General features: G+C 40.0%; 1 protein-coding gene across 1 annotated transcript in view; it reads right to left on the reverse strand.

The window, feature by feature from the left end:
* Positions 1-9,485, reverse strand: part of SGCD (sarcoglycan delta) — a 553,266-nt gene extending 543,781 nt beyond the window's left edge. Inside the window, exon 1 of the mRNA XM_072824383.1 lies at positions 9,345-9,485. The gene's annotated coding sequence lies outside the window, so the exon portion shown is untranslated. The remainder of the gene's footprint in view (positions 1-9,344) is intronic.
* Positions 9,486-16,282: the final 6,797 nt, after the last annotated feature.

Genomic DNA, 16,282 nt, shown 5'->3' on the forward strand with positions numbered 1-16,282 from the left:
TGCAGTTCATAGTGGTTTTTTTTTTTTTCAGTTCATATTTTTTTAACCTAGGCTATATTTGAATAGTTATAAAAACAACATATCCAGTTGCAGGAAAAATTAAAATGGGCATTTTGTCATTGTCATCATCGTTTGTGGGAGTGGTGAGGTTGTGTATTTGTTTTAACCTGGCAAATAAGACCTCAATCTGTACAAGTTTTTGAACACAGCAACAACTCAAATTTTGTTAGTTTCAAAGGCCTTGGGTAAAATTCAGCCCAAGTAAACAAACAGACTGCAAAATATCATGCTCAAGGGGAAAAATACACATCTTTTCTTCAGAAACTGTCAAAAGGAGACTATTCCTAAAATGGTAGTTCTTTGAATTAAAAACAAAACATACAGGCAAAAAGGTACTATCACATTGGGAAGCAGAATCAAAGAACATTGAAGCAGGCTTCCTGTAGTCAGGATGCTTCAGGGCAGGATAAAACATTCGGTGAATGGAGTTGGGCTCGTTACCTGCATTTTAAGAGCCTAACCAGAGAGTTTCTTCTTTGACCAGGGTGGTTTTCAGAAAGTTGCTTACTATCTCTATTCCTCAATTTCCCCGTGTATAAAATGGGATAGCCTCATAAGAGCTGCTATTTGAGGTAGAAAGGAAAAAAAAAAAAAAAAAAAAGAAAGGATCTCTAGAATAAAAGAAAAAAATTAGACCGTACCTCAAAAAAGACTTTCTGAATGGTGTTCTAACATCCCATGGTATACAATGAGTATGAAAACTCAACAAGCAGAGTACCCATTCACCATGGTGACACAAGATTCTGAACTTACCTCCTGCCATGAATACAGTCTATAGCTACATATAGAACAATTTCTTCTTAAAATACCCAAAGGCCGGTGGTGTTATGACCACACATCAGGCTAGTGAAAAGAAACTGCATTAAAGCCAGTAGGAGAGGCTGGGATGCTGTCTCACCATAAACGTTGTATCTGGCAGTGTGACCCACAATGAGGGAACTCAAAACCCAGAACTTTGCCCTGAGCAGCAAAGGATTCAAACCACATTGTGAACACCAACCTTTAAGACATGTACTTGAGAAAAAAGGCCCTCAAAATGTCTCATTTTGAAATCCAACAAGACTCACATCCAAAGACTCTTCAGCTATTAGCATCTGAGAAACATCTCTTGAGCTCAGAGTCATCTGCCCCAGGGCCCGACTCAGAGGCAACTGATAGCACCCAGACTTCAAGTGAAGGAAGTTCACCTGCTTATACTAAACCCTTGGCTTGAGGGGAAGCATCTAATTTAACACACACATCTGGGAGTCTGCTGGGACACTCTGTGGACTGGGACTGGCAGGTGTCCATCTTCATGCTCTCCCTTTGCTATACTGAGCACCTGGAAGGATACCTTTATATGCATCTGGTACCCCAATTTTGGCAGCTGCTGTTCAGGGAAGAAATCACCCAGCACTGGATGCCAGGGGAGCTTGTGTTCCTGGTCACTTGAGACTATAATTGGCATTTCCCAGAAAGGAGCTTATACCTGTCTGGTACCTCAATTTTTGTGACTGCTGCCAGGGGACCACTCTATAAGACCTGGCTTGTGGCCAGTGGGGCTTCTGCTTGTAGGTCCCATTGGACTATAACCCAAAGAGAAAGAGCTCATGAAGATACCAGCCCAGATTCAGCAGCCTGGTCTTTCTGGGGAGGTCTACTGTTACTCATCATGCCTACAGCCTGAGGGGCAGGCTTCTAATTAAACATACAACAAGGGGCTCACTGGAACTCTTCCCCAGACTTCAGAGGGTGAGCAGAATCTCATGCTCATCCCGTTGGGTTCTAGGACATATCTATGGAAGAGGAAATTTTTTTTTAAAGATTTTATTTATTTATTCATGATAGTCACACAGAGAGAGACAGAGAGGCAGAGACACAGGCAGAGGGAGAAGCAGGCTCCACGCAGGGAGCCCGACGTGGGATTCGATCCCGGGTCTCCAGGATCGTGCCCTGGGCCAAAGGCAGGCGCCAAACCGCTGCGCCACCCAGGGATCCCGGAAGAGGAGATTTAGGTGCATCTGGTGCCTGTTTTTTATAGCTAGCACCCAGGAGATTTCCTTTGATTACATGGTTTTCTAGTGGCCAGAGGAATTTTCCTCCCTGGGTCTTCACAGGACTGTGGCAATTGGCAAGATGGTTCTTGGCAGGCTACCACTCTGAGGGCACTGCATAGACAGTAGGCTAAGGCATGACCCTTAAGTCTTTCTAGAAAGAAGCCCACTTTGCTTGTTCTGGAGCCTCAGGCTGAGAGAGAGGCTTCAAGTTTGGCACAATGGAGTGGCCCACAGAGCTGGTCTTATAGGCTGTGATACCATCTTGATGCTTTCTGGTCTTGTTCCAGCTCACCAGTATCTTCCAGGAGGGAGCTTATGTACTAGGTCAGAGCCCAATTTTTGCAATTGCCACCCAATAGACATCTTGACATAGATGCTGGTGATGATTTTTCAAATCTTGCACCAAGAACAAATGCAATGAAATAAAAAGCAAGTGGGATTCCTTCAAGTTTAAAAGTTTCTGCACAGCAAAAGAAATCATCAACACAATAACACAGCAACAGACTGAATGGGAGAAAAAGTCAGCGCAGATCATCACTTAATTGATATGGGGCTAATATTCAAAATATATTTTTTAAAAATTCCAACTCAATAACAGCAGCAACACAATCTGATTTTAAAAATGGGCAGAAGACCTGAATACACATTCTTCCAAAGAAGACATCTGGATGGCCAACAGGGCCTGAATACATCCTCAACATCACTAATCATCAGGGAAATGCAAATCAAAGCCACAATGAGAAGTCACCTTACACCTGTTAGAATGTCTAGAACCAAAAAGACAAGAAATAATCGGTGTTGATAAAGATGTGAACCCTCATGCAATGTTGGTGGGAAAGTAAGTTGGTGCAAACTCTATGGAAAACAGTATGGAGGTTGCTGAAAAATTCAAGATAAAACTATCATATGATCCAGCAATTCTACTTCTGAGTTTATTTAAAGAAAACAAAAATGTCAATTTGAATAGAGATATCCACCCTCATGTTCTCTGCAGCATTATTTACAATAGCCAAAATCAGGAAACAGCCTAAGTGGCTGTCAATGGATGAACAGATAAAAAGGCTGAGGTATATAAGCTCAATGGAACATCATTCAGCCATATAAAAGAATGATATCTTGTCACTGCAACAACATAGATAGAGACTGAGGGCATTATACTAAGTGAAAATAATTGAGACCGAGAAAGACAAACACTGTGTGGTCTCACTTAAAAAATTTAAAAGAAAAAAAAAAAAAAAACAAGCTCATGGAGAACAGAACGATTATTGTAAGAGGTGGGCAGTGGGAGGTGGGAGAAATGGGTGAACTGTTTTTACTGTAAATAAACTGAACAAAAAAATTTTAACAATTTATACAAAAATAAAATTCAATAAGAAGTTTTGTGCAGAATTTTTATCATTTCTTTAGCCCAATCTGTTTGGATTCTCATGTTCCATGTTTGAATTGATCCTTACAGGCAGGTGTCAAACATGCCCAGAGTATACAGCTGTAGTACCATTAATTACTAATTTATTTGGAATTATGTGAAACTTGACTATTTGTTGAAATCTAGGATAATCTCAGGCTTGTGTGATCTAAACTCCCATTTTCCATAGGAGGCAACTGAGAACCAAAAGAGTGGGTAGGAGAGTCATACAGACACCAAGAAGCAACCCCTAGGCTCATGATTGTGGTTGGCATATATTGCTTAAATGAAGAAACAAAGCCATCTGTAGAAAGCAACACTGTGGATTCCCCAGCAAGATTCTCTGCTTTTCACAAGGAAGCAGTTCTGCTGATGCTTTCATGACCGGCACTATGATTTTTATTATCAGAGATGAAATGTTGATGCATGATGAATTTCAGGGGAAATCCAGTGAGGGCTGAAGAAAACCATGAGAAGGGCCATCATATGATGGTCCCACACTGAGTGGTAAAGATCAGAAACAATGACAAAACAACTATCCTCAAAGGCAGTTTTAAATTTTTCTTTCATAATATCTTTTGGAGGCATGTAGAGATTTTCTACTTACATAGCAGGTTGGTAATAAACTGATTAATTTGTACTTTATAGGGAAAACACTGTTTGCTTGCACTGATCTGTAATAGCTCTGGATTTTAAGTTTTACCATGGAAATGGAGACTGTAAAAAGCACAGCTAAAATAAAGACAGATGCCCAAGTGTCATGAAAAATAATATGACAGTATCACAAATCAGGGAAGTACACAAAGGCATTCAGCTCCTCTGTGTTCCCAAGATAATTAACCTTGCTGATATCCATTAACCATGTTAAGTAGTTTCCCACTCCCTTTCAATCACCCTGGACAGATAAACCATAACATGCAACTTTAATGACAGTTCTCCCTCAACAGAATTTCCTGCATATTATTTAAACTCTTTTTCTTTTTGGCAACAGGCTCAACTTTTTCCAGTGTTTCTAAATTTTCATAATGGAACAGACACAGTAGTTAGAGAATTATAGTATTTTGCTTTTGGTTTTAGTGAAGTGAACACACTGAATATGCACACGTGAATATGCACGCTGACTCAGAAAGGCCACATGAAATGAACCCAAGACAAGAATTCTTTTGCTCAGGAGTGGCATTGCTCAGGTGAACTGTAAACCAAAACCAGCAGCTTCACATTTATCCAGGAATTAACAGGAACCAGCACATATCAGCACCTTACAAGCAGAATTTAATTTAATCTTTCCTGTAATTCTATCAAGTGTGCATGAGAATCATCCCCGTCCTACAAGCAAAGATGCCGAGGCTGGGAGTTCAGTTGATTTGGAATGAAAAATGGAGCCAGGGACACTTTATGCTGAAGGTATAACATGATGGTTAAGACATGTTTTGGAGACAAAAGGACCTACTCTTGAATTCAGTTTCTGGAACCTAGCAATGGGACTTAGAGCTAGTTATCATTTCTCAGTACCTACCTTCCACATCTGTCAATTAGGAAAAGTCACATCCACCCTAAGATGGCTTCAAGGATTAAAGGAGTTGATACATATTAAAAATAGAACTTTTTTTTTTTAAGTAGCACTTTTTGACAAAGCGCTCAATAAATGGGAGTTTTAAAAATTATGTATTTTTATATACATCATTTACATGCAATAAGATGCTTAGTGAACTTGCCATTTAATCAGTTTTGACAAGTGTTGGTCAAGCTACAGAACATTTCTGTCACTCCAGAAATTTCCTTCTTGTGCCTTCCCCAGGTAATCATGTCACACCAGAACCAGCACTGACCTATTTCTACCATCATAGAGGAGCTTTGACTACTCTATGATTTCATATAAATCATACAATAAATATTTTTCTTATCTAATTTTGATCATTCTATTTTTAAGATTCATTCACGTTACTATGTTTCTCTGTAGAATGTTTCTCTTTATTGTTACAAAGCAATATTTAATTTTGCAAAATATAGCAGAGTTCCTCCATTTTCCTGTTCGTAGACATCTGAGTAACTTTTAGGAAGAAGAAGGGGGGGTAGGACGAGGAGAAGAAGTTGAAAGAGAAGGAGAAGGAGAAAAAGAAGAAGAGAAAGGAGAAAGAAAAAGGAAGAAGAGCTCCTACAAACACATGTGGACAAAGGTTCTCCAGCCTCACGGATCAATACCTATGACTAGAATTGCTGGCTCTTAGGTAAGGCAGTTGTGTCACTCTCTAAGGAACTGCCAGATCATTCATCAATGTGCCCAGAACATTCTACATCTCTACTAGTTTCCTGTGAGTTCCAGTTGTTTGCATCCTTAGAGATTTTGGTGTTGGCCCTACTTTGCATTTTAGCCATGCTGATAGGCGTGTACAGGCATCTTGTGTGTTTTCAATTAGCATCCCCTGAAGCCAGGCTAAACACCATGCTTCTGTCCATCAGCCCTTCTGTACCCTGTGGTATGAAGTGCCTCTTCACATACAGGTTGGATATAGGAGTTATAAATATTCTTTCCCCATCTGTGGGGCATCTCTATCTTAGTGGTGGATTTTTTTTTTTTTTTTTTTTTTTTTTTTTTAGTGAATAGATATTTTTAATTTTCATGAAGTTCAGGGTATTTTTTCCCCTCTTATGGCTTGTGCTTGTGTGTCCTTTATAAAAAGCCTTTGCTTTCTAAAGTGACAAAGGTCTTCTCATTTTTCTTCTACTACCTTTGTTGCTTTAGCTTTCGTGTCTCAGTGTGCAATTTCACTCACATTGATTTGTATGTATGGGATGAGGTAGGGGTTTAGAGTCTTTCTTTTTCAAATAAATATCCAGTTGTTCCAACACTCTTTACTGAAGTAGCGTTTTTATGCCACTGAATTGATGTGGTGCTCTTGCTTGAAAGCTAGCAGACTCTACATGTGTGTGTCTAATGCAGAGTTCCATTCTGTTTCATCGATCCATTTATTTATAAAGGCAGCTATTCTAACACTACTTTTTATTATTATTTTTGTACTTTTCATTATTTCAGAGGCCATGGTTCAAACCTCAATAACTTTGCTTTGGCATTTGAAAAAGTTTTCATTTTCCTGTTCACTGATTTATTTATTTATTTATTTATTTATTTATTTATTTATTTATTTATTTATTTATTATGTGTGTGTGTTTATGTACACATATACACCTGAACTTAGGCATATTCATTTTTTTTAGAGTGTCCAAGATTTTAGACCTAAGGTTTCCTAAAATCTCTCTTCTTTTCCAGGTACCAGGATTAGCAGTGGCTTTTAAATTTCAGCAACACAGAGGAATTATCTTGAGAGCTTGTTTAAACAGATTCCTTGGACTTCCCCTCAAGAGGTTCTGATTCAGTAAGTCTGGGGAAAAGCTTGAGAATTTGCATGCCTCATGAGCTCAGGTGATGCTGATGCTGTGGGTTTCTGGACTATACTTTGAGCAGCATTGGTTCAAAAAAAGTAAATGGCTTTTCTAATGTTCATACGGAGGCTTGATTTGCCTTTTCTAAAGTCTACAAACATAGCCACTAATTTATACTGTCTTCACTTGAAAGGACACCTGAAAAATCTGCTGAATGCACTGGAGCATAGAAGCCAGGCAACATTAGGGTAGATTGATGTACCAACATTGCCTCATTTCCTCCTTCCTTCCTGGAAATGGAGTTTTGGTCTGTGAACAGGGGCATGCACATCACCTGTGTATACTACAGCGGAATCTATCCCTGGGATGAACGTGCCCTGCTTCTTCTCCCTATAGCCTCTGCCAACAATCAGGGAAAGCTTTATTGTCCTCTTAAGGGTTGATTGGTCTCTAAACCAGGAACATTTTTATGACCGAGTCCTTTAAAACTTTCTCTGCTGAATTTATGTTTTAAGTAGTTAGCATCTAGGTGAATATTCCTGACAGAACATAGGCATTCTGAATTAAAGATCAACACGCTCAAAGCAAAGCACTCAGTCATCAAAATCCCAGTCCCAACCCCTAAGCTTCTCTTGATTTTTATGACAAGCACAAAACAGCTTTTTAGCTTTCTTTTTCAACAGATCAAGAACATGTGGGCAGAGGGACTGCACCACGACCATGTGTCTCTTAAGCAGAATATTGAGATTTGTGTGACGACTCAAGAAAGGGGCACTATTTTTTTCCTGATTGTTAAATCACCTATTTAGCCTCTGAAACCATGTTAGTGGGAAATGAATTCATAAGTAATATTTAGACAAACTGCTTTAAAGGTGCCCTTTGGAAAGGAGATAAATTATTTTCCTCTTTGAGAAAAATTAAAAATTCCCTGAATAGAGGGAAGAGAGGGGTTTCAAATGCCACCTTCACATTGTCACCAATCCCGTAGCACTCTTTTCAGAGGTACTATGAGCAGTGTGAACATCAGAGCTCAATCATTTCTGCATGGGCCTTGGAGGATTTTACAAAAAACTAGAAAGTAGATGTGCTTCCTCCTGAAAGGAAGGGTTTTTCATAATCAACGAAAAATATATACCACATTTCTTTCAACACTGAGAAAGTCAGAGATAAAATGAAAACGGGCCTGAAGTGACAATGTATTTCATTTCTATCAGCTCTGGACCTCTCCCTTGCACTACCGATGACACACGGGAGGCCTCTGTGCCTGAGAAGGGAGCCAGCCAGTACCTTAGCTACAATTGTTCTCCCAATTTCCAGAGCTTTGGGGTGATGAGGGTCTTCTTTTTTCTTTGAAGGAAATTAAAAGGACAGCAAATGAGCTATAGATGGAGATGTTCTAGAATTTCTCTTAAATTTGTCATGTGGTTCTACGCTGTTAAACCACATTTCCTCAGGGCTGGTAACCAGTGGTGTATGCAGGACTACTATTCTGTACAGGAGTTAAGTCTAGAGATGTCAACTCTAATATTGTTGAGACTGAGTCTGCCCCCTGACCCTTCTTTGCTAGAGTCTCAGAAAACCTTTTTACTTATATCTCCTTTGGTTCCCAGAACAGAAATCCCTATTCCAGATGGCTGGCATTAGTTGTATTTGTAATTTTTGCCCTCAAGCTTACATCACAATGCCTGAGCCACAATAAACGTGCCATTCTGTAGGATTCTCTCTGCCCTCCTTCCATCTGTCCCTCTCTCTCCACCTAGAGAGTGTGAAAGAGATTACACAACACTCAGTGAATTTTATATATACCCACATATAATACATATGCATTATACATATGCATGTATGTGTACACACACACACACACACACACACACACACACACAGTGGATTCTCACTGCAACCAGAAAAAAAACAAATGGAACCTCCTTACCCAAACTCAGTCTCCCCCAACATGGGTATATATCCAAAAGAAATATCAAGATAGACCCTTCCTAAGACCTTAAGAAATAATACAAAGCTTTGGCACACAGAAAGTGAAAATTAACCGCATATTTCATAGTGTCACTTCTTTACTCATCTCTGTACCTGAAAGTCCCATCACATAGGCACCAACTTCCATTTCACTTTTCTTTCTATCAGAAATACCTGCAAAAGCCTCCCCCCATGCCTTGTCTTACTCCCCTCAGGTCACTTCCATTATTATTGAGATAATGTGGACTTCAGTTTCTCTTACTGTACAGCTTTATTTATCCCACCACATCCCAAAAGTTGGTAGCAAAAATGTTAAAATCATTGCTTAAAAGAGGAAGGGAGAAAGGAAAGAGAAACAGGGCATGAAGAAGATAAATGGCTGTGAAAATGATTAAGCATCTTTAAATGCATTTGTCTTAAGGAAAAAAAAAAGATTATACATATCTGTATACATTACATATATATCATCTCTCAAAATCAAATGTCCATACCTTAGCAGTCCTAATCTTCTTGAATCTTGAACACCAATTTCAGGGCAACATTGAGGTTGAGATAATCTCCTCAAGCCACCACCAAGGGGATAGTTTTCTTAACCTCCACACGGGTTCCAGCACTGCCTTCTGAGGACAGAGGTTTCTTCCACGTCTAGAAAAATCACAAGAGAAAGAAGGTATTCACAAATAAAAACTAAACCAAAACTTGGATGGGGATATGAAATTTCAGGCCATTTGGCTTGGAGGAACTAAACAGAAGACACACACACTACACTCTGATTGGCATAAATACAAATAATAGCTGTATGGATTCAGTCTTCATTAGACTCAGGCCATCATACAAAAGCAGAAAAAGTCACTACATCCAGGCTGGCGAATGTTTTAGGACATGACTAGTCAAATTTGCTCATTTAACTTTCAGGGAAACTTAAGATCATAGAGGAAAAAAGATTTTTCCATGATAATTCATGACCTGTGGCCTAATTCCACTAGTGAATAAACACAAACAACATGACTAACACTGTAGTCTATGTTAGAATGAGACAGGGGACCATGCATCACTTCCTTACCTTGAGATCATTCCCTCACTTGGCTTTCAAGATACCAAACTTGCCAATCATTACTGGCTGCTCCCTCTTGGCTACCTCTCTGAGATCCTCTCTGTCTCAAAATGTTCAAGGTGAGAGCATCCTGGGACTCAGTCCTGAGCCTATTCATTCTCTCTGGGCACTCACTCATCAGGGGGCATCTCCCAGCTCCATGGCTTGAGAAACTATTTATACACTGACAACTCTGAGATTGTCTCCAGGCCCAGATACTTCACTGAACTCCAGACTCCCATATCAACTGACTATCCAACAAATCTGCTTGGAATTCTAATAGCCATGTCAGGACATGCCCGAAGTGAAGTCCTGATTCTATCACTAACAAACACCCTCTGAATAAAAAAAAGGAAGGCTCACACTCTTCCTAATTTATTCTTTTTCAATGGCAATTTTATTCACCCCTCTGGTCAGGTGCAAACCCTGCCAGTCAACCTTTACTCTTCTCTCTCATATATACCCCATGCCTTCTTCAAAATTCAGTGGCTTTCTCTCCAGAATGAATACAAAAGCTGACCACTTTTACCTGCTCCTTCACTAACACTCTGGTTCAAGGCATCATTATAGATCTATACGGCTACACAGCAGGCATGCTCAAACCATGGCTGTCACTCTCAACTTGTCCCCTGGGTAAGAGAGTGACACTCTCCTGCTCAATACCTTCCACCCCACTCAGGATCAGAGTCAAAGTCATTACAGCGGCCAAAAAAGGCACCACATGACATAGCTGTGTTACCACTCTCTTTGTCCCCTACCTTCTCTCTCACGAGCCCTGCTGGCCTCCCATCAATTCCTCTATCTCTACCTGAGCTTTGGGACTTACTATTCCCTTCACCTAGAAGGCTGTTTTCCCCCTCACTACTTTCTATCTTTCTTCCACTGTGACCTTGTCACAATTACTTGAAATAGTAAACACTGACTACATCTCCACATTCCCCCTTCCCTGTTTCCAACCAAGACTTGCTCATATAGTATATGGTATACCTGTTTATCTACCTTTCCCCAGTAAAACAGAAGCTTCATGCAGGCAAGGAATTTTATCTCTGGTGTCCTGCTGTACTTCCAGCACGTCACTCACCACCTAGCACCAATGTGGAGCTCAATACGTATCTTTGAACCAATGGACAAACAGGAAGTTTATGTAAAACTTCTCAAGAGCACTCAGATGATAAGTGGCCGAGCCAGGCTTAATGCAAAAGCATCTGTCTCCAGCATTCCTGGCTGAAACAAAAATGGTATGAAGACTACTATTAGTGTTGGTAGAAGGAATAGGTTCTGTACAGTTTGGCATGTGACACAGAAGATGTATATTTGAAAAGCCAAAAATGATTTCTAGAAACTCCTAAAGAGAAAATATTGCGTAAAGTGGGATGGATCTGCTTAAATTCTTATGTTGCAAACTCCCTATTAATGCTCACCTTGTCTTTCTTAGTTTTCACTGCTCTTTCTTCGACAGTTCAGACACTTCATTCTTGTCCCTCTCTCAAATCTCAGTCCCTGCCTCAACTGAGTGAACAGGAGGAAAGAGATCCAAGATTAGATAAAGAGACAGGTTTAGGGAAGAGATATGAAGCAGGAATCACAGGACCACTGATCTAATTGGGCCACCAACAGACCAGATGCTTTTAGAGAGATCTCTTTACCTTCCTGAGAGCCTACTGCTCGCTGGGCTAAAATGCATGCCCTCCAAAGAGTTCCCAGCTAGAGAGTGAGTGAGTGAGTGAGTGAGTGAGTGAGTGAGATTACTCAGAATGAGGGAGACTTTTGCCAATTACAAGGTAAAAGTAGTCTTAAGACTGGTTAGGAAGTAGGGAACAATGTTTAAGAACTAGGGTTAGGACAGTCCTAATATTATTCACATCCTGGTTCCATCACTATGAACTGACCAAGACACTCCACCTATCACATTTTTGTGTCAGAGTGAGAAGTTAGAAACACCTGTCTCTTTCAAGGGTTTATGAAGATCAAACAAGGTAACAGAGGTAAATCACTTGTTACTGTGCATGGCCTAAGTACTCAATAGATATTTGTTCCTCTTAATTCTCATTTTTTATTGTTGCAGGCTGACACTCTGCATGAAATTTCATGATTTTATCTACCTGTCTGCAGAGTCTGAATCTTTTCTACCTTTCTGCATATATAACCACTTTCATGGCCCTTAATGTCTTTCTCTGGAAATCGTTACCTCAACTGCCCCCACATTCTAAGGGCAGATGGCAGAGCTTTGTAACATGAGAAACTCAAATTCTTTGGTTCATTTCTTGTCCTCTCACTGATGACCAGCAATTTGAGATGATCTTGGCCCTAGTATTATAGCAGGCTGATAATCAGAAACCCACAATCTACAATTATTCCTGCATTCCAAAGCCAAGAAACACAACGTTGAAAGCAAACAATACTATCATTCAGCACAATGATATATGGAGTTATTAAAGAAATTTTGCTGACTGCTTTGAGTATTCAAGTCCCAGTCTATCCAGATGCATCTTTCTTTCTTTACTCCTTAACTGATATTAAGAAACTGTCTATGTCTATGTAGCAACAACAGAAAAATATGTCACCTACTTTTCAGGTTGCTACACCACACCTAATAAAAAGTTAAGATGCTTCAGGGAAAAATCACTTCTACCCCATGGTAGGCCACTGAGGGACTTGCTCAAAAATGCATTTACCATCAAATGTTTTTCGAGTACATAAAATTTACTATGCACTCTGTTAAGGGTAGGGACTACTAATGACTTTATCCCTACCCTCTCAAAGCTTTATTCCAGTGGTTTTTCGTTGTCTTTCATAATTTCCTAACTTCTGCCCAGATACAGGAAGACATAAACCCCTAGGAAGCTGTTGAGTCACTCAAATAGTGACATAGAGTGTGCTGTTATAAATAGCCTGATCTCTGCTTGGTATAGGGAGAGAACTCTGTAATCCCTGGTTTTCTCAAGAGACAATCCAATTTCCTCAGTTTGTTCCCAGGCCCCCATCCAGCACATACCTTCTCTTCATTGATCCTGGTTTATTTCCCTCCTTCAGCAAAGAAATGAAAAGTAGTCACTAAATTCACAAGTACACATCTATCCATTAACAAGACGCTTTGTGGATGGGATGGTATAGAAGGCACTGGGCTCAGATAACACAGCTGCAGAAATCAGCTCTTTTGAAATCTTTGGAAACATGAGGAGATTAATGCTGTTCTGTGGCAAAATAAACGAAGAAACGATATTTGAGGAATATTGTCAAAGGGAATAATGTCAAGAAAGAACATGTGTCTTCCATCACCAGCGTCTGCATGGTTACAGTTCTAATCATAGAGGTGGGTATAATCTTTGCCTGTTGGGCAGCCTTGAATGCTTCAGGGAATAGGTCATTTTTCAAAAGGTATCAATTAGCGGCTGGTTTGATGGCAGAGTGTGAACCACACCTCTCTAATGATTGGGCTGTGTTAACAATAATTCCTGTCAGTATAGAACACACACAGGCACTGATCTGCAAAGGGCACACTCCCCACAGAGGGCAGGATGAGGGAGAGTAAGAGAAGGACTTAAAGATCCTGGAAACTCTAAAATGGATCTTGATTAAGATCTCTGGATGGTGCATGCTAGGGGGAAGGGATGAACTGTGAATTGAAATCTATCAAACTAGGCTGGTTTTTACGAGAGAGTACTGCCATAGGACTTAACTTTCCAGGAGAAGCACTGTGATGATACATAAACCATGTATGTGTCCAAGGCTGTGCCTCACAGACCTACACACAGCATCTGTATTGTCAGCAACGCTTCACTGCATGTTCATTTCCTCCATTTGTATATGAGGAAGTCATTAAGTAATTTGTGTGAAGTCACACAATGAGAAAGTGACAGTCAGGATTTAAACTCAAGGTTTTGAGCTTATTGCTCTTACCCAAATATGCTGAAAAATCACAAAGGATTCTTTCCTAGATTTTCTGATTCAACTGAGTTCTGACACTTGGAAATGCTGCAGTTTTAACTCCAAAAGAAGAATTTGGTCAGTCTCCTAAGAATGTAACTGTGAAAATGGGCCCAGCCCCACCTCTGTCAAGGAGAGTGAAAGCAGACGGCAGGTTTCTTCCAAAGCCACAGAGGAGGTCATATTACACCTCCACTATTGGAATAGTTGCTTCCTGAGCAGCAGATTCAGTGAACCGAATCACCACTGGTAGTGGGACTCAGTTTGTAAAATATTACATTTCCTACCAGCTGACATTATGAAACAATGTTGGGTCCATAAAACATAGAATACTTTGAAGATCTGGGTGCTCATCTATAACTGCAATCACTACCTTTAGGCTAAATCTGCAAGCCTTCTATTTATTCCTAATCTGGACACCAAATAAACTACTAGGGAACAAAAGAAAATTTGTGTCACTGGATTTTAAGGATTACAGAAAACATCTAATGACTTTTAGATACCTGATCTCTTGCCAATTCATTAGCACCTTATTTCCTTACCTAGTTAGCCTTTTAAGTTGAACTGAGAAATCAAAAGGACTCTAGAAGAAATGTCACTGAACATTGTAATGAAACTTCAAAGAGTTTGCTAGCATCTGGGCTAATTGTTGAATTTGCTAGTTAACAAATGATTTATCTCAAAGTTCATCAAGTAGGTCAGACACTGACAGACTATAGGGAGAAAGAGAGCAGTGGTTCACAAGATGTGCTTTTAAAATTTAACAATCATAGAAGGATGGATGCCCACTCGCACTCCTTTCCATATGCACCTACCCACCATTCCTCCCAGTCTGACATTTGCTATTTTCAACATCCTTACATACAGATACGCCTTTGCTTTAGGAAATTGATCACTGTCATCAGAGAGGCAGTCCTTGTTCCCAGCCTAATAGCAAATACATGCACAACACATACACACACACACACACACACACAATTCCTTAAATATATCTGCCCTTCGAATGATTTGGCTATCCGGCCAAATTCTCCAACTTCCACACATGCCCATTGGCCATCGGATCTGGTAGATAGCTACAGAATTCATAGTGGTAGCATGCTATCTCACATGGCCTCAAATCCAGTCAGTGAGCTTTCTGTGCCAACTCAAACAGACAATGTTAAGTTTACCACACCTCCCTTATATGTTAGCTTGAGATACAGCTGGAGAACATACTCCATGAACCAGTGATTAAATTATCAGGGGCATTTTAAGTGGCGGCTTGCCATATATCTCTAGACACTAACCCCACAAAGAATATATCAGAGAGGGATCCCTGGGTGGCTCAGCAGTTTAGCACCTGCCTTTGGCCCAAGGAGTGATCCTGGAGTCCTGGGATCGAGTCCCACATCGGGCTCCCTGCATGGAGCCTGCCTCTCCCTCTGCCTGTGTCTCTGCCTGTTTCTCTCTCTCTTTCTCTCTCTCTCACTCTCACTCTCTCATTAACAAATAAAATCTAAAATATATATATATATATCTCTCTCAGAGACCTTCATCCCTGGGACTTGGTGTTCTTGGTGACATATTTAAGCTAGATTCACAATATCATGTCACTATGAGCATCAAAGGATGCCCAGCAAAAACGGATCATTCTGGGTGTTGGTCAACATGGACACCATTTTGCCTCGATACTATCAACTGCAAAGGTCATACAGGCTAAAAGTATTAGACCCCTGCCTGAGGTTGATTCCCAGCTCAGTTGCCCACTCTCTGTGTCATTGGGCATGATTTTCCACCTCTCAGTGCTTCATCTGCAAGACAGAAGGCATAATACATATTTCAAAGAGTTCTTTTTGAGGAATAATTTTAATACAATGATGTTATGTTTGAGTTAATATAATGTATTTATGTTAAAACTCATAGTTGTATGAATTTTCTATTAAATGAGCATAACAACACCTCAATGGCTCTTAACAAGGAATTTAGGAGGTGAAAAATAGTAATATGTGCAATAGTATGGGTTTTGCCTACTAGACCAAGTTGCTGAGAACATCAAATCTATGTCATGTTTCTTTTTTGGAGGCACAGAGTAAGCACAGAATGGGGAGCCATTGCATAATGTCTGTGTGTGAACATAAAATAATCATATATGTTTGATTTCCTTCACTGATTGATCTCCAAAGCAAGCTACACTATTCCTTTGCTAATTCTGTGGTGCAAAGAGGGAAGGGCAGTCTAGGGAAGGACTGAGGAGCGGGAAAAAACAAATCAACTAAGGATGAGAGGGGCAGTATTACTGTCCAACTTCCAAGCCATTAATAAAAATGTAATAGATTATCAGGGTTTTTGGTAAGTAACAAAAGTCTCAATAGCTCTTAGTTATTGAGCTTGTGTGTACCAGCACTGTACTGAGCCTACATTTGCTCAAGA

The sequence above is a fragment of the Canis lupus genome, chromosome 4 (genome assembly GCF_048164855.1).
Source record: "Canis lupus baileyi chromosome 4, mCanLup2.hap1, whole genome shotgun sequence".
NCBI classification, from domain to species: domain Eukaryota; kingdom Metazoa; phylum Chordata; class Mammalia; order Carnivora; family Canidae; genus Canis; species Canis lupus.